The sequence below is a fragment of the Stenella coeruleoalba genome (genome assembly GCF_951394435.1).
Source record: "Stenella coeruleoalba genome assembly, chromosome: 15".
NCBI classification, from domain to species: Eukaryota; Metazoa; Chordata; class Mammalia; order Artiodactyla; family Delphinidae; genus Stenella; species Stenella coeruleoalba.
Genome location: NC_137161.1, coordinates 23062320 through 23081046, shown reverse-complemented (window position 1 = coordinate 23081046; position 18727 = coordinate 23062320). Strand labels below are relative to the sequence as shown.

Here is an 18727-nt window from a genome sequence, read left to right as displayed (position 1 = left end):
GGGGCCCGAGCCCACCGGGCTGGGACGGGAAGGGCGAGGGGGCCCAGGGTGGGGTCTCCTCTTCGTCGCCCCGCCGCTCGCCCCAGCCTCCGAGCTCCGCGGCGACACAGGTAGGCGCCTGCCCACGTTGGGAAGCGGGCAGCGGGTCACCAGCGCCAGGCGGGCTCGCAGGGCTCAGCCCCCTCCTTTCCTCCTCTCCCCAGGGGCCCGCGCGGCTCCTCCCTACGCGCGGCCCCGGCTCAGGCGGCGCTCCTCCGGTTGCTCGCTCGCTTGCCCGTGGCTGCCGCGGCGGCCGGGATCGCCGCCGCTTCCTCTTGGGGAGCCGGCCGGGGCGGGGCGGAGGGGGGAGACCGGGTGAGGGGGGCGGGCGGGGAGGGGGCTGCGCCGCGGGAGGGAGGGAGCTAGCGAGCAAGCGAGTGAGCGGGGCATTTGTGCGCAGCTCAAGTGCGCCTCGGAGCCCGCCGAGCGGCCGCGGGACAGACCGACCGAGGACAGACAGCGCCCGGAAGCCGCGCCGCCGCAGCCAGGTTAGCCGCCTCCTCCGGGGCCCGGGGACCCCGCCGCGTCTGGGCTGGTGTGTGTGGGGAGGTGATCACCGAGGGCTCCAGGCTCGGTTTCCCGTCCTCGAGTACTGACAGGCCGGCGGGCAGGCTCCGGGGGGCTGGACAGCACCGAGGCGGGGGGCGGGCGCCTGAGCCGGGAGGCGGGGAGCGGGCGCCCGAGCCGGGAGGCGGGGGGCGGGCGCCCGAGCCGGGAGCCCCGGGCCTCGGTTTGTGCGTTTCAGTGCTGGCGCGGTATGTGTGTCGGGGTCCACGTCGCCGGGTGTGTGCTGGGTGTGAGCGCGCGTGTGCCCGTGGGTCTGTGCAAGTGGATGATCGGTGTGTGCGCGCGTGCGTGTGTGCAGCGGGTGTGCATCTGTGTGTGTGTGAGAGGGTGTGTGCCCTGTGTGTCTCCGCGCGTCTGGGCTGGGCGGTGTGTGTGCGCGCGTCTATGCGTGAATGTGTTTATGAGAGGGTGTGTCTGAATGTGTAGCCGAGTGTGTGTACATTTGGATGAGGGTGTGTGCCAGTGGCTTCGCTTGTGGCTGGAACCTGTGGCGGAGTGTGTGTGTGTGCGCGCGCGCCACTGTGAGTCCCCGTGTGTGCGCGTGTGAGGGCGGGTGTGCACCCGCGTAGCCCCGCGTAGCCCCCGTGTGCGTGTGCGCGGCTTTGTCTCCGCACAGCCTGGAGGAAGGGGTGGGGGCGGCGGCCGAAGCGCTGCCGTCGCCGGGAACCGGGCACCTGGCCGGGGCAGAGGGCGGCGGCAGCGGCGGCAGCGTCCCCGCTGGGCCTAGACTCCTTGCCGGCAGGTGGGCGGCCACACCCCGGGGGCCGGAGGGAGCCGGGCTGACAGAGGTGCCCGCTGGAGCGGAGGGCGTGTCCTGCCTGGAGCCCGGGTGTGTGTGTTGGTGATGGTGGAGACAGCGGTCCCCAGGCTGGTGACCCAGTCGGTTCAGGGATCCATTTCCTGTCGTGGTGCGGGGACAGTCGGCCAGAGCCAGACTGGGCCTGGCCAGCTCAGCCGCACTCCCATCCTCACCCCTCCCAGCTCCCTGGGGTAGAGCCGCACCTTAGGTGCCCTGAAGGGAGGAGGGAGAACCACTCTCTTAAAGGGCCAGTGCCCCCCCTCCAAGGAACGCCCCCTCAGATGTCTACTTTGAGAGAGGTCTCTGGGTGTGTCTTACTCCGTTCTTCATGTATCGGTGCAGCGCATGCATTTGGAGATGTGTGCATGTGTGTGTTTCTTGTGCATTTGGGGGTGCAGATGTATTTTATCAGTGAACAGTGAATAATGCATCTCTTGAAGTCTATGTGTATGTGTTTCTTAATGAGTTTTAGTATATTTGTTTTTATGTACACATAAACTGTTTGTATGTTAGTGAGTCTGTGCATGTGGGTTTGCAAGATAAGTGGCATTTTGCTGCCAACTGGAATAGGATAGAAAAATTTTGTCCAGGGCCACCCTATTTTAGAAAAACTGGGTGAAAAGGTGGTTTGGAAATTTAGCCCCCGGCTTTGTGGGTTTCAGATGCTGGTACTGAAATGTAGGTAGACTGGGATTAGACTGGATATGAGGATAGAAACCGAGACTCTTACAAGAGGAAGGAAGTGTTCTGGAAGAAGGCTATCCAAGTGTAAGAATTCACCCTCCACTTCCAGTTCTTCTTCCCTAGAACTTCACCTCCCCCTCTGCTACTCAGCTTGCCAGGATAAAGTGCACAGGATTTGGAGTGTAAAGGGAGGGAGCTGGGAGTGTGAAAGGAAGGAGGGTGGATGGGTGATAGGATTGGGGGCCAACAGCAGATTTTTGCAATTTTAAAAATGTTTCCCTACTGAAGGCAGCAGAAGCTGGGGGAAAGCTGAGCTTGCTGTCCCCTTTCCTGAATCCCTTTCCCAGGGTAGGAAAGGCTCTGGTCTGCAGCTCAGGAGCCCTGGAATTTGGTGCAGGGGTTTCCTTTGGACTTTGGTCAAACCTTTCATGTTTTTACCTGTTCACTCAACACATTTTTATTGAGCTTCTCTTATATAAGGGCCTAAACCCCCTAAGCCTCAGTTTCCCTAGCTGAGCAGCTAGTAGGCTGGATTCTGAGACTCTGAGTCCCCTTCCCTTTCTCAGAGTGCTAGAGTTTGTCTCATTGTTACCCACATTTAGGAATCTACCCTTTTAGGTTACCCAGATTTAGGAATCTACCCTTTTAGCTCCCAAGGATCCTGGCCATGGGCCCCACTCACCACTCCTCCTTGCCCTCGTATATTCTAGTCTAGAGCAGTGGTTCTCAAAGTATGGTCACCCCACCAGCAGCAGCAGGGTTACCTAGGATCTAGTTAGAAATACAAATTCTTGGGGCTCCCGCCAGATCTACTGAATCAATAACTCTGGGGGTGGGGCCCAGCAGTCTATGTTTTAACAAACACAGGAAATCCTGATTCACATTAGAGCTCAAGAGAGGTGCAGGCAGGGAGCTGGAACCTCCTATAGGATGAAACACCTGGAAAGCATCTCCTGCCCCCTTCCACACACATACCTGAAGTAGCTGACAGCCCTAACCTGGCAAGTAGAGGTTCTGGCTTCAAGTCCCAGGTCTTCCTTGTGATCTTGGACAAATCACGCCTTCACAAAATAATTCAATGACTTGTTGACAGCATCTGCTCTGGGCTAGGTTCTGAGCAAGGGGTTTCCCTGCTCTGCTTCGTTTCTCCATTTCTTACGTTGATTTACAAGGCCTGCCCACCTCTCTAGAAACCAGTCACTCTGGCCTTCTTTTAGTTCATCTAGGCAGCAGGAGCTCTTTTGCCTCTGGGATTTTGCACATGCTGTTCCCTCCGTCTACCACACCCTTCCCCTGCTTCTTCTTTTTTTTTTTTTTTCAGTACGCAGGCCTCTCACTGTTGTGGCCTCTGCAGTTGCGGAGCACAGGCTCCGACGCGCAGGCTCAGCGGCCATGGCTCACGGGCCCAGCCGCTCCGCAGCACATGGGATCTTCCCAGACCAGGGCATGAACCCGTGTCCCCTGCATCGGCAGGCGGACTCTCAACTACTGCGCCACCAGGGAAGCCCCCCCTGCTTCTTATGTTGGTTAACTCCCACTCTTCAGATTTCCACTGAAGAATCACTTTCTCAGGGGAGCCTTCACCAACAACTCCTTTAAGATAACTCAGTTTTTCCTGTTATACCTTCTTATAGCTCCCTGTATTTCATAACACTTATGAGATAAGTAATTATACATGAACTTGTTAGTTGTTTGTCTCTCCTCACTGGATTGAAAATGCCATCTGGGCACAAACTTGCTTATCAGTCTTCCTAGTGCCACCACACCATGTCTGGCTTATGACTGGTGTTCAATAAATTTGTTGAATGGTTGACTTTCTAATATGGGAGATGGTATTAAAGGATACCCTTTGTCCTCTCGAGGCCTGACATTGTAATATCTAAGCAGGCTTCATACTTTTCTTTTTTGGCTGCGTCAGATCTTAGTTGCAGCACGCGGGCTTCTCTCTAGTGTGGCGTGTGGGCTCCAGAGCGCATGGGCTCTGTAGTTGCAGCACACAGGCTCTCTAGTTGTGGCGTGTGCTCAGTAGATGTGGTGCGCGGCTTAGTTGCCCCGCAGCATGTGGGATCTTAGTTCCCCAACCAGGGATTGAACCTGCGTCTCCTGAATTGGAAGGTGGATTTTTAACCACTGGACCACGAGGGAAGTCCCCAGGCTTCAGACTTTGTTGAAGTAGATTCATCTGGTTTTTTTTACTGCTAAGTCGCCTGGCTATAGATTTGAGCCCCTGTTGTGTGGCCAGGCCTATGCTGGGCTCTGCTCTAGGGGAGACGGGAAAAAGCTCTCTAGGAGATACAGCCTACCTTGTTTTCTGTGTCCTCCTGGATTAAGATCCTGCAAGAATGAGAAGAGGAAGAACAATGAATAAGGAATCTAAAGATCTAGGTCCACATCTTGATACCTGACTGTGGGCAAGTCACTCTTCCTTTCTTGCTTGTTTCCTCTTCTGTAAAATGAGGATATTAGGATGGATGGTGTACCTAACATCGGTTACTAGCACTGGCGCTAGAGTATGGAGCACTGTCTTCGCTACCTACTAGTTGCGTGGACTTGGACAAGTGACTTCATGTCTTCATTTTCTCACCTGTAAAACAGGATCAGTAATAGCATCCGTTTCAAAGGGTTGTCTTGAGAGTGAAATGAAGTAACATACGTGGAATGCTCGGCACAGTGCTGAGCACATAGTAAATATTTGGTAAATGGTAGCAATTGCTACTGTTATGGCTACTCCACAGTTCAACATTCTTGAATGCCTTCATACTGGGCCCTAGGCCTACAGTGACAGAAATGAATACAACAGTGTTCCCAGGCTGAGTGTGCAGGGCAGACCTGTAAAGATGGACAATGTACAAGGTGGCAAGGTATGGCTGTTCATGGAGGAAAATGTGGTTGGGCTGGATTTTATTTTCCAGGTAGTTGGAGCAGCATGTGCAAAGGCACCATGACTTGTTAGGGGAAATACAAATAGTTCCATGTGGTTGGAGCAGAAGGCGGTGAGGGGTGGGGACAGGTGGGGTGAGTGGCTGGAGATAAAGAGGAATTTGAGGCCGGATCTGGCACAGGCTCTGGGTCCTACAGGCTGTGAAGAGTTAGGGAAGAAGATTAAGCTAGCCAGGAAGGATCGGATTTGCATTTCAAAACCACAGCTCTCCAGGTGGTGGTAGAGGCTGGCCTGGGTGGAGGGGGAGGATGGTCCATCTGGAGTCGGGGCTCAAAGGGTGCTTATGTGCATGATGGAAGGGCCCAGTGGGATGGCTAGACACCTGGGACATGGAAGAAGCCCAGCTGATGGACTTCAGGCCAGCCTGAACCAGGGAAGTGAAGGAGAGATGAGAAGGACTCCTCCATGGGCCCCAGGACTCCATTAACCTCCAAGGCTGCCTAATGAGTGGGAATCTGAAAAATGGAATTTAAGAGTCTCAGGTCTGCTGCTCAATGGACTCACTGTGTATTAATTTCCTAGGGCTGCTTATTGAAATACCACAATCTGGGTGTCTTTAAAAAGCAGAAATTTATTCTCTCGCAGTGTGGAGCTAGAAGTCAGAAAGCAGGGTGTTGGCAATGTTGGCTCCCTCTGAAAGCTCTGAGGTGGGGTGGCAGGGGCATCTGTTCTGTGCCCCTCTCCCAGCTTCTGGTGGCGGCCAGTAGTCCTTGGAGCTCCTTAGCTTGCAGCTGCATCTGCCTCTGTTGTCACATGGCTTTCTTCCCTTTCTCTGGTGTGTCTCTGTGTCATCTCTTCTTCTAAGGACACCAGTCATCTTGGGTTTAGGACCCACCCGTATCCAGCATGACCTCATTTTATTTTAACTCATTGCTTCCGCAAAGACTCTATTTCCAAATAAGGTCACATTCTGAGCGTCTGTGTAGACATGAATTTGGGGGGACACTATTCAACTCAGTACATACAGGAAGATGGAAAAGACTGCAGGTCTTGGAGTCCCACAAGCCCAGGTCCCAATCCAGGCTTTGCAATGGAGCAGCCATGAGGCTTTTTCTCAGCCTCAGTGTCCTCTTCTCTGAAACGGGGACAGTAGCACCTGCAGTGCCGGGTTGTGGTGGTGACACTTGGTCAAGATAACAGATATGAGTGAGCCTAGTGAGGTGACGCACAGCAGGCATCCCGTAATTACTGCTTCTGCTTTGACTCCCCCTTCTCTGCACTTAGTAGCCTGGACAAGCCACTTAAATCTTTTTTTTTTTTAATTAGTTTATTTATTTTTGGCTGTGTTGGGTCTTCGTTGCTATGTGCGAGCTTTCTCTAGTTGTGGCGAGTGGGGGCTACTCTTCGTTGCGGTGCACAGGCTTCTCATTGTGGTGGCTTCTCTTGTTGCAGAGCATGGGCTCTAGGTGTGCGGGCTTCAGTAGTTGCAGCACATGGGCTCAGTAGTTGTGGCTCACGGGCTCTAGAGCGCAGGCTCAGTAGTTGTGGTGCATGGGCTTAGTTGCTCCGCGGCATGTGGGATCTTCCTGGACCAGGGCTCGAACCTGTGTCCCCTGCATTGGCAGGCAGATTCTTAACCACTGCGCCACCAGGGAAGTCACAAGCCACTTAAATCTTGCTTCACTTTCCTTATCTGCCAAATATGAATAATCATCGTCCAGCTCTACTTAAGTCACCAGATTGTGAATCCCAGGGGATAATGAGAAAGCTCTTTGTAAACTGCTTTAGAGTTTGTGGCTGTGTTTTTAAATTATAATCGTCATCTTCATAATAACCCTTGGCCATTGCCACATCCACGGCACTCTCAGCAGAGCCCAGCTCGGCACACTCCTCTTCTGAGGCAAGTCCTCTTTGCCCCTTTGTGCTCCAAGGTATCCTACCAGCAGGATAGCTGCTGTCGGAGTTGGGAGAACCTTAGAGAAACTCCTCGTCCTCCGTTGCCCTCATTAGCCAGAGGAAGGAAACATGCTCTGAGGGAAGTGACACCCCTCAGGTCACACAGCTGGTCAGTGGCAATCGGAACACCTCGTTTGTGGTTCCTGTTTAGAGTCTGAATGGTGCTGTTTCCCTAGTTGCAACTTCAGCCTCCGAAGCAGGACCTTGGGGCAGGTAGAGGCCTGGAGAGGGCTCCGCATGGGACCCGGAGGTGGGGACCCAGTCGGGGGAGTCCTGCTGAGTCAGGATCAGAATCCACAAGGGGGTCCCTGAGTCCTAAGTGAGCGAGTAGTGCCTCTGCAGGCTGAATGGGCAAGTGGTTTTGTTCTCAGCCTGGCTCTGGCCGTCTCTGCCTGCTCCAGGGGAGGAGGCCGTCATGGGCAGGCAGCAGCCGCGTGGGGAGCCAGAGCCTGGAGGTAACCCAAGGCTTCAGTGTCCCTGCTGACAGCCAGGGCGGTGCTTCTCAGCAGACTGTGTCCCTTTAAGCCTTGCCTTGGCGGGCCTGGGGAGGCTCCGGGAAGGAGAGAAGGCTTATCCTGTGTTGGCAGCTTCCCTGAAGTCATCTTCCTTTCCCCCAAGCTGGGGAAGCCAGGCCGCCCCCACCCTTGATTTTCCTTTCCCTTCCTCCCTCCTCTTCTCAGTCTTCTTTCTCTCCCTTCCCCTACCTCCCCCTCCTCTCTCTCCCCATCATCTCTCTGGGTTAAAGCTCTAAAGATAAAGCCTCCAGACCCAGTTCCGGTGGGTGGTTTGGGGGTTGCTTGAGGCCACCTAAGAATTAGAAAGCCTAGAGTCTTCCTCGTCAGAGGCTCGCTCTGGTGACTGATAAACAAGTGCTTACGTTTATTGGCTCACCATGTGCCAGGCCCCGTGCTCAGTGGTTTATGCGCCTTACGTCTTTTAATCCTTGCAACTACCCAGTGAGGCAGAGATTACGGTCCCCACTTTATTAAAGGAGGCTAAATAACTTGCCCAAGGCCTACCCAGTCCTCAGCCAGCAAGTGGCACAGTTGGATTTAAAGCCAGATCTAGCCAAAGCCCACAGGTGGTCTGGAGTCTTTCCTATACTGCCCCGGATGGAGGCTGTGAGAACGTTTAGGGGTCCACAGAGGGATGCACACTTGCTCAAATTTGGAGAACAGATTCTTGGCTCAGAGAGTGGGGTCTCCTGCTTCCTAAACCTATGCTGTCACCCCATCAGGGACTGGCCTTCCTACGAGGAAGGACAAGGCTCTGAGCCCCTCTGGTTCTAGGCAGCTGCCCACCTGTTGGAGAGATGCTGCGTCAAGAGCAGGTAACAGGGCAGGACTGCAGGCGCTTGGCTTTTTCTTTAGATGTTGTTTTGTCACTGGCCACCTCAGTTCTTCATTGATTATCTTGAGTCTCCCAATTAAATGAGCTTATCATCTGCAAAGCATGATAGTTTTATCTCCTCAGAAGGGTGCTTGGGGGCTTGGAGGTCCTCTGTCAGGCTCGGTGATGGAGGGGAGGGAGGCAGAGGCTGCAGCCAGGAAACGGAGATTCAGGAGCAGAGTTGTGTAGAAAGGAAAAGGAAGGGAGCCGGACCTGGCTGAGGGCTGGAGTGAGAGTCTGGAGAGAGGAAAAGAGCCTTTAGGCTGGGGTTGATAGGAACCCTCCTCCCGCCCCAAGTGCAGCCCAGGAGTCCGGACTCTCTCCCAGGCAGGGCTGCTGATCTCAGAACGTCAATTCAGAACCTAGCCAGCTGCAGTCAGCTTGCTGGGCCTCCTCTCACCCTCACCACGACCATGACCATGACCAGGGCCAGCTTGAGCAGGTGGCTCAACCAGAAGGGACCTTGATTAATGAGCAGTGGCTTTAAAACTTCTAGCCACAGAGCCCTCTCTATGTTCAATCTGTGAACCAGCTAAAAGGAGAGCGGCTGAGCACCACGTGGTGGGGGCCCTGGAATCAGCCTGTTTTAATAGGTTCCAGTCGAGGTGACTGGGACACAGAGGGTTCTCAGACTGCCCTCGGGGAACGCTGGTCTCAGATGTTTGTGAACTTCCGAAACGGCATGCACAATTCTCAGAGTGTTCCCTGTCCTTGGGAAAGGATCCACAGGCACCACGTGAGTCTCTGAGTCACGACCCAGAAAAGTTCAGAACTGCCGACTTCAGGGCTGTTTTGTTGAGTGGGAGCCTAATGACTGGAGAAGGTCGCTGGGGGGTCATGGCAGAGTGAAGCATTGAAGGCAGATTTCTCCTACCTCTCAGCACATGGCTGGTTCTGCTGCGAAGGGACTGCGAACCGGTCTCTTCCCCTATCTGGGCCTCAGTTTTCCCAGCTGTAAAAATGAGGGTTGGACAGGATAAGCCCAAGGTCCCACGCAGCTTTGATCTGTAGTTCTGGAAGCCAGGTCTACTGCTGCCCAATTCACAGTCTTTGCCCCTTTCCTTGTTTCCTCCCCAGCATCACCCACTTCTGGTGGGGCCACTTCCTCCCTTCAGCATCTCCCATCTTGAGAGAGTCTGTACAGAGCCTGGATTCTAGCCCCTTGAGCCCCTTCTGGCAGACCATGCGCCCAGGCACTCAGCACTCTCTCCCTTTCCACGCCCGCTTACCAGAATGAATCAGCTGCCTGGGAGTCTGGGGACGCTCATGGTGGCCTCTCTTCAGGGCCAGACACCTGGGACCAGTGCCAAGGGGAGGGGCTTGGAGAATGCATTTGCTGTGGCTCCTGGGACACGCCCAGTGCTTACCTGTGTCTTTGCCCCAACTTCCTGGGTTCATCTCTGCCAGGAATGCCACACCCCGTCCTTCCCCAGTCACTGTTGAAATCCTGCCTGCCTTGTCAAGGCTCAGCTCAGATGCCAACCTCTGTCCCCCAAAACCTTGTGAGCCCTCCCGTCCCCAACCCCACAGGGAGATTTGTCTTGCTGTCCTCTGCATTCCCTTAGCACCTTATCGGGTCTCCTCTGGGGACAAGTTCTGCTTGCTCTTGACTTTATCCTGGGACGTGGCTTGTCTCTCTTGCTAGATTGTGAGTTCCAGATGTCTCATGTAATATTCTGTGCTCCCAGCACCTAGCATAGGGCTTTGCACAGAGTAGGTACCTAATAGAAGGTTGTGAAGTTTTATTTATGGAATCTGCCTCTGGCCCTGGGCTGGGCTGGTTTCTATGGGACCCCCATAGCCCCATCACTGGCAGGTCACAGCTTCTCACATATCCCCTCCTTTATGTGTGGATTGGAGGGAGGCCAAGTAGGGCGGTGGATAAGAACTTAAATTCCAGTCTTATGACTGCCATCTCCTGGCTATGTGACCTTGGGCAAATCATTTCACCTCTCTGAGCCTCAATTTCCTCAGTTGAAGACAAAGGGGTAGGAATGACAAGTCTATGGGGGGCTTGGGAGGATGAACTGAAATGATACGTGTAAAATGCTGAGATCTGAGCATTGTAAAGAATGAATGGTCAATAAGCAATTATAATTCATTATTTTTCAGGTAATGGTTATTATCGTTGTTTTAGCAGGCACCTACTGTGTTCTCACGGTGCTGGGGGGCAAGGGTGAGGGACAGAGACAAATAATTGCAGGAGTTCCTTGGTCTGCAGGGCCTTAAGGTCACATAGGGCTGGTAAGCCTCTCCTCTGGGGAGCAGTGTCTGGGAGGGACATGGCTGAGTGACTTGAGGAGTGAGTGATCAGTGTAGACTCCGTGCTGGAGGTTTGAGCTGGATGGGCAAGAAGTGGGAGGGGGCCGTGGGGAGCAGGGAGACAGGTATTCCCTGTGGAGATAAAGGAGGCGAGCGCCAGGCCGGGCATGGGAAAGTGGGGCGCATTCTTGGAGCGATGCGGGCAGGATGCAGGAAAGGGCAGAGTGGAAGCCGAGGCAGCTCTAGAACCTCCACTTAGAAGGGCCTTGGGGTCAGCACCCCAGATGGAGGGGGAGCTTCAAGCCTTGTTTCACCAAGAAGAAATTGGGGGAATGGTAGCTCATGATGCCGCTACTGAGAACGACAGAGAGAAGACTGGAAAGGTGGGGCAGAAATAAAAAGCTGGGGATTTATGGTGGAGGTAGGAGAGCCCAGTGAGCCCTCAGGGCCTTTGTCCCTCTGCCCAGGCTTGAGCTGAGAATGCTCAGGGGTGAGCTGTAGCTCCGGGCGTCTGCGGGCCTGTTCTCGGAGTCTTTCTCATAATATCAAGGCTGCCTGTTTCCCTGGCCAGGATCTGAACTCTGGTCTGTCTGAAGTTAAAACGCAAACTGATCCCAGAAATGTCAGAATCTCTAAATATCTGGAGAAGCGATCTCTTAATCCACGCCCCCTCACCACCACATTACACAGATGGGAAGCAGAGGTCCAGAAGCGGGAGGCCCCGCCCAAGGACGCAGAGTGAACGGGCCACAGTGAGTTTTGCTCCAGCCTGGTGTGGGCTTTTGTCGTTTGTAGGCCTGGGTTAGGGGAAGAGGGTGAGGAGGGGGCCCGAGGAGGGGGCCCAAGGAGGGGTGTAAATGACAAACAAATGCCAAATTAGGAGCCGTCGGTTGCCAGGGTGTGTGTGTGATCCCAGGTGAGTAGGATGTGAGTGGGCTGGAGCCGTCATCATCCCGGGCTTTCCTTCCCGGAAAGGAAAAAGGGCCACATAGGTGGGATCCAGGGGAATATTGGGATGTGGGGGAGTTCAGGGGGTGGCCTGAGAAGAGGAGGCTGTTGCCAAGCAGCGAGAGACAAGACTATATTACAGCGGCACAGAGCATCCCAGCCTCTTGGGCCTGGCCTTGTACAGCCCTGTAGGTGATACCGTAGTGTTATCTGTCACCCCTTGTTTATGGGGAAGAATGAGGGCTGCAAAGGTCACAGCTAGGAAGAGCAGCGCCAGGGCTGGGGGACTTCAAAGCCATTTCCTGGCATGTCCTGGGTGGCTGCCCTCCTGGTTCTCAGCCCAGCTTGGTCTCAGCAAGGACCCAGGACAAGTGAACTTTTGCCTTCCTTCATTTCTCCTCCATCACTCCACCCCCTTATTTGTTAATTAGAAATATTTATTGAGCACCTACTATGTGCCAGGAGCTGTCTGTGACCTTATAGAACTTATGCTGTCACCCCTTAGCTGCCCCACACTGGTAGGTTGGGACCAGAAGGAGGAAGTGGGTTGCTTCACTAAACACCCCTTTCTCCCTTCACACCAAGCCCTTCCCCTCTATCCCCTTCCAAGTCCATCTACCCCAGATGGGACTTTTTTTTTAAATTTTTTATTTTTTTGCTGTACGCGGGCCTCTCACTGTTGTGGCCTCTCCCGTTGCGGAGCACAGGCTCCGGAGCGCAGGCTCAGCGGCCATGGCTCACGGGCCCAGCTGCTCCGCGGCATGTGGGATCTTCCCGGACCAGGGCACGAACCCGTGTCCCCTGCATCGGCAGGCGGACTCTCAACCACTGAGCCACCAGGGAAGCCCCAGATGGTACTTTTTGCTGGAACTGCCTCCTGCTGAAATGGAAACCAATCAGAGTTAATTGTTAAACCTAATAACTGGCGAGAGTTTCACCTGGTTAGGCTGCAGGGAGAGGGCTGACTGCTAGCTGTGCCCCCCAGGAGAGGGGTGGAGCTGCCCAGGTTTTTCTGGCCTATACCTGCCACCCTGTCCCTACTCTGGAATCTGCCGCCAGGGCCTGCTCCTCCCCTCCTCCCTGGGGGGTGAGAGGTGGACTGCCCCTTGGATCCTTTCCCTTGACTCCAGCTGAGGTGACCCTGGGAGGTGAGTACAGGCTCTGGCCCTAGTCCAGGGGCCTCTGGGTGAGTGTTCTTGGGTGAGATGTGGGGGAGGGCATGGCGACGAGCCTAGGAGACCCAACCCAGAGGGCAGGCAGCCAGTGAACCTTGCTGGCTTTGCCTCTTGCTGGGTAGGGGTGGGGAGGGTTGGGAATTGTACCCTAGCGGCCTAAGCCCTGTGTGCAGGACCGTCACCCAGTGCAGCCCATGCCACTTCCTTCCCTTTCCCCTCTTCACTGGTTATCCTGTTAGGGGCCATTCTTTGCCATTTAGACTGGGACAGGAGGGAATTTAGTGGCAAAGGCTAGAAGCCTGAGCCCCAGACCGGGCCCCTGCCAAGCTTTAGGGACAGAGCTTAGGCTTCCAAGTCAGACAGGCTGTGGGTCAAACCTGGGGGACCTTGGAGTGATGGCCCATCTCTCGGAGCCATAGTGCCATCTGAGCAATGGGTACTCTGTCCCTTTGTCACCCGCGCTGTAAGTATAAAGGCACCAGAGGCCGATATTAATATCAGGCTCCGTAGGGGGTTGGAATAAGTAGACACCACTCTATTGACATTCAACTTTATTTTGGGAGGCCTAGCTCTGGCTTAGGGCCAAGGAGGCCACCAGTCCCGCCCTCTAGGACTTGACTGTTAGAGCTGCCCCATACAGTAGCCACCAGCCACGTGAGACTACTGAGCACTTGGAATGTGGCTGGTGTCACTGAGGAACTGAATTTGTAATCTTATTTAATTTTAGTTAATTTAAAAATTAAAAAGAATATTCCAGTTATTGGAAAACTTCTGTGTATGTTTGTGAACTTAGATTTGTGCAAACACTTTTTCAATTGTCAAGGCTAAGACACTGTAAATATCTGATGAAAATTTAGTGTGAGAATCGAGATGTGCTGTAAGCGTAAGGTGTACACTGGATTTAGAAGACTTAGTATGAAAAAAAAGATTGTAAAATATTTCAGTAATACTTTTGGATTTTTTCTTTTTTGGTGGGGGTGGGTCTCAAGGCTTGTGGGATCTTAGTTCCCCAACCAGGGACTGAACCTGGGCCCCCAGCAGTGGAAGCGCAGAGTCCTAACCACTGGACTGCCAGGGAATTCCCTCAATAATACTTTTGATATTGATGACATGTTAAATAAATATACTATTAGGGCTTCCTTGGTGGCGCAGTGGTTGAGAGTCCGCCTGCCGATGCAGGGGACGTGGGTTCGTGCCCCGGTCCGGGAGGATCCCACATGCCGCGGAGCCGCTGGGCCCGTGAGCCACGGCCGCTGAGCCTGCACGTCCGGAGCCTGTGCTCCGCAACGGGAGAGGCCACAACAGTGAGAGGCCCGCGTACCGCAAAAAAAAAAAAATAAAAAAAAATAAATATACTATTAAAATTAATTTCACCCGCTCCTTTGTACTCTTTTAAATGTGGCTACTGGAAACTTTTAAATTACATATTTGGCTTGTATTATGTTTTGATTGGACAGCTCTGTTCTACCCTAAGTTGAGTTGGACACATTTGAATAATCATACAAGAAAATAGAGCCTAGTTATTCGGGGAGGTTTGGGGGTGAAGGTGAAGTCGAGATATTCCCCCACTCACCACCCCCCATACCTGGGCCACACTCCATGGTGGAATGTTACGCAGAATAACTCCATAGCCTCAAAGATAAGATCAGGGCTTCTGGTGTCAGATGAAGAGCCCCTGTCTGGGTGGCCATGCTATGCACTTGCTCTGTGGGTGACCTTAGGCAAGTCACTTCACTTTGCTGAACCTTAGTCTATCATCTGTAAATCTAGGCTAAGGGTGGGATTTATCTCGTTGATGGAGGGGATCACCTGAGATATAATCCAAGTGCACGCTTAGCACAGTGCCTGCACATTTGCACGGCAGAGTCTTAGCTGTGGCAGTGGTGACTACTACTCCTGGTTGTGGGAGTTGTTGCTAGTGCTGTTGCATCTATCAGCTTGGATTCAGTTATTCCATTTGTCCAAATGGGACATGGGTCAGAGGGAAAGGAGGAGTTAAAAGAGATTGAGGGTGGGAACTGGGGTGGGGATTGCTTGCCTTTAGGGATAGCTCCTTGGGTCTTCTGGTTCTATAGGTGATCAGGCAAAGATGTGTGCCCATTTTATAGATGAGGAAGGTGAGGCCTGTTGAGGGGAAGTGACCTGGCTATATAGCCAGAACCTGAATGCAGGACTTCCCATGCCTATTGTAGGAATATTGGAGCCAGCGTTAAGAGTCCCCCTCTGGGGCTTGTGAGAGCAGGGCCTGACCAGGAGTCTGGCGCTTATGAGAAATGGTTATGAATAGTCTTCTATAACTGCAAGGGATCTCGACACCATTCAGTACAACTGTCTTATTCTTGAGTTGAAGAAACAGAGACCTGAGTGTGTGTATGTGTGTGTGTGACCTCCCTAGGATCAGCCAGCAAGTTGGTGGCCAAGCTGGAACTGTTTCTGTTTGTTTAGATCCAGCCCTCAGCTCGGCCCTGGCGGGACGGATGGCCCTGCTTGTCAGCCCCTCCTCTCCTGCCCAGTCCCCAGTGAGCGCTGAGAAAGAGGCTTTTGTTTCACCCGCTCCTTCTGGTTTCCTCTCAAGGTAGCTTCACCACCACCCTCACTCCATCTGCCCAGATTTGCATTTGTCCCTGTTCCAGGTTTAAAGGGCCCTGAAATCTGAAGCTTCTCCACACACATCTACTTTCTGGATAGCCGTGGGGGAGACCAGGGGATTTTTCATCAAGAAGGCCTAGGTTCAAATCCTTCTTCTACCATGAATTCCCTCTGTGGCTCTGGTCAAGTCACTTGTAATTTTTTCGTCTCAACATCTTCATCTAAAAAAGAGGAACCCAGGGGCTTCCCGGGTGGTGCAGTGGTTAAGAATCCACCTGCCAATGCAGGGGACACAGGTTTGAGCCCTGGACCGGGAAGATCCCACATGCTGCGGAGCAACTAAGCCTGAGCACTACAACTACTGAGCCTGCGCTCTAGAGCCCACGAGCCACAACTACTGAGGCTGCACGCCACAACTACGGAAGCCCGTGTGCCTAGAGCCCGTGCTCCGCAACAAGATAAGCCACCGCAATGAGAAGCCCACGCACCGCAACGAAGAGTAGCCCCCGCTCGCTGCAAATGGAGAAAAGCCCGCACACAGCAACAAAGACCCAACACAGCCAAAAATAAAATAAATAAAATTTTAAAATAAATAATAAAAAAAGAGGAACCCAAATGGTTAGCATATAACCGGGCAGTTAAGACCCTGAGCTCTGGGTCTCACCCCTGTGCTGATTCTCTAATGATCTTCAGTGAGTCATTTCAACTCCCTGGGTCCCAGTGTCCACATCCGTAAATGGCGACTCCTCCTGGATTGTTGTGATAGGGAACTGCGCTGAGTTCTCCACATGTAGCGTCTCATTTAATCCTCCCGTTAGCCCTGGAAGCAGACACTATGACTCCTTTCCAAATGAGGAAACCGAGGCTCAGAGAAGTGAGGTGACTTGCCCCAGGCCACTTTGCTAGAAAGAGGTGGGGGCAGAATTCAAACCGGTCTGCATGGCTGCAGAGCCCCAGCTTAAACCACTGTCCTGCACTGCCTCCCGGGTCCCTCGGTACCTGGCCCCCAGGGTGAGCCTGGGCTCTGGGAAACAGTGGATGGGGAACCAGGTCGTAAGCCGCTGGGTGATGGATGTTACAGCTGCAGTGACAATGTCCTGAGGCCCCTGCTGGCCTCTGGAGCGGGGGCAGGAACAAGTTGCTCGGGCACACAGCTTCCGCTTCTGCTGTTCCAAGCTCAGCCCAGGTGGTCTTCCTATTTGCTCAGTTCTTGTGTTCTACGTGAAGCGGAAATACTTCATCTCACCTGGAGATAACTGTTCTAAGTGTGTGACTCCAGGGGCCCCGAGGATGCTCCCTCCAACGATCCTGCCCACTGTGTACTAGGCCAGGCCTGCAGTTGGGGCTTAAAGATGATTGAAAAGGGGCTTAAATACTCTGTGAGTGAATTAGACCAGAAGAGAACATTAATGCTAAAAAGACCTTAGGGACCCCTGAGTCCAACCATGTTTATTTTATTTTTAAATTTTTTTTAAATTTATTTTTTGGCTGCATTGGGCCTTTGTTGCTACGGGCCGGCTTTCTCTAGTTGCGGCGAGCAGGGGCTACTCTTCGTTGTGGTGTGTGGGCTTCTCATTGCGGTGGCTTCTCTTGTTGAGGAGCATGGGCTCTAGGTGCGTGGGCTTCAGTAGTTGCAGCATGCAAGCTCAGTAGTTGCGGCACATGGGCCCTAGAGCATGCGGGCTTCAGTAGTTGTGGAGGCGGGCTCAGTAGTTGTGGTTCATGGGCTCTAGAGCGCAGACTCAGTAGCTGGGGTGCATCGGGCTTAGCTGCTCTGCAGCATGTGGGATCTTCCCAGACCAGGGATTGAACCCATGTCCTCTGCACTGGCAGGTGGATTCTTAACCACTGTGCCACCAGGGAAGTCCCCAACCATGTTTATTTGACAGATGGGAAAACTGAGTTAAGGATAGGCCAGGTTGAGAGAACAATGGGTGTGGCTCGTCCTGGGTGCTGGAGACCAGGGGACTGACATGAAATAGGCACCTGAGGGGTTGGCAGACCTCTCTCTCCCTTATCCCCCCAGATCTGGTCCACCGCCGAAGTCTGGAGATACCACCGCTCAAAAGAGCTCTGGAATCCATCCACCTCATCCGAGCTCTGCTGTCCCCACCCCAGCCTGGGCCCTTGTCACATGTCCCCAGACAGCCACAACAGCCTCCTAACTCACATGCCTAAAGCTACTCTTGCCTGTTTCCAGTCCATTCTCGACCCTACAGGTCAATGGTTTCTCATTGCTCTTAGACTCAGGACTGAATTCTTTACCTCAGCCTCCAAGGCCCTTCATGGCCTGGCCCCTCCTGGCCGCTCCAGTTTCATATTTGTTACTTTCCCTTTTGCTCTGCATCGTCACACAGGCCTTTCTGTGTAACAGGTTCAGCAACTTCCCAAAGGTTCCTCAGAGAGTCAAATGCCAGCCTCTCAGTTTCCAGCTCCACGCTGGGTCCACGAACTCAGTTCGGAGGTGCTAACACCGTTTCCTCCTTCCAGGTGCCTGACCGCCGTCCTTACCCCCAGGGAGCCGGTGTGGTCGCAGCAGGGGTGAGTGTTACAGAGGCTCAGCCTCATCCTGGCTCTTTTGCTCGGGTTGGACAAATTTGGTCTTTCAGCCCTCAGGCTGTTTTAATATATTTTACTGCTGGGGAGGCGAGAGGATTTGTCTAGGCCACAGATTCCTGGTGGGTTTGAAAAAGCGGGGCGGTGCTGAGGGTCATCTCTGGTTTTGGCTTGTTTTGAGGAGGGACTGCAGTGGGTATTCATTAAGCACCTCTGTGCTAGGCAGCACGCTTTGCCCAAATTGCTGATCTGTCCACCACGGCTGGGGACGGGTGGCCTCGGACCTGGAAGCCGGATCTGCTGACTTGCAGACCTTGTTTTCTTTTGCTTAACCACTGTGAGGTTGTAGACTAGATTCAGAAGAGGGTGTTTTCATTCTGTTCTGCCACTGACTCCTGCGTGACCTGGGGCAGCCACGTCCCTCTCTGTTGGCCTCAGGGTCATATATACATTGTCAGGGCGGGGAGGTGGGCTCAGAGTAAATGAGTTGCTTTCAGACTTTCCAGCAGTGAAATCCCCTTTTCAAATGAACCCCAGAGAATCTCAGTGTACAAAACAATAGAGGGGTGGGATTGCAGCCGTGGTCGAAGTTGGGGTGGGCCGGGGGACTCTAATTGGCTAAGTCCACAGCACCAGCAGCCCTCAGACAATGACGGAAACCCGTCCTGGGCTCTGTGCAAGACACTTTGCAAACTGCTGGCCTGGGACATGTCAGAGCCCCTTTCCACCTCCCGGGTTCCGTGACACTGGCAGGGTGAGGGTGTGGAGAGGGAACTGGGCCAATGAAGTTATACTGATTGGGAAATTGTGAAGTATTATGCAAATGTCATTGTGGGGTTACTAGCACAACTGCCAGGGCTGTGATGTTGTCATTCTAGAATC

At 53.5% G+C, this 18727-nt stretch overlaps 1 protein-coding gene across 18 annotated transcripts in view; it reads left to right on the top strand.

The window, feature by feature from the left end:
- The first annotated feature begins 386 nt into the window (after window positions 1–386).
- EPB41L1 (erythrocyte membrane protein band 4.1 like 1) overlaps window positions 387–18727 on the top strand; it is a 126672-nt gene continuing 108331 nt past the window's right edge. For 17 of the 18 annotated variants that reach the window (XM_079943954.1, XM_079943967.1, XM_079943966.1 and 14 more), the window contains exons 1-2: window positions 387–527; window positions 17780–17830. The gene's annotated coding sequence lies outside the window, so the exon portion shown is untranslated. Of the gene's footprint in view, window positions 528–1295; window positions 1349–17779; window positions 17831–18727 lie in introns of those variants that run through there. The other variant, XM_079943962.1, reaches the window with a different exon arrangement.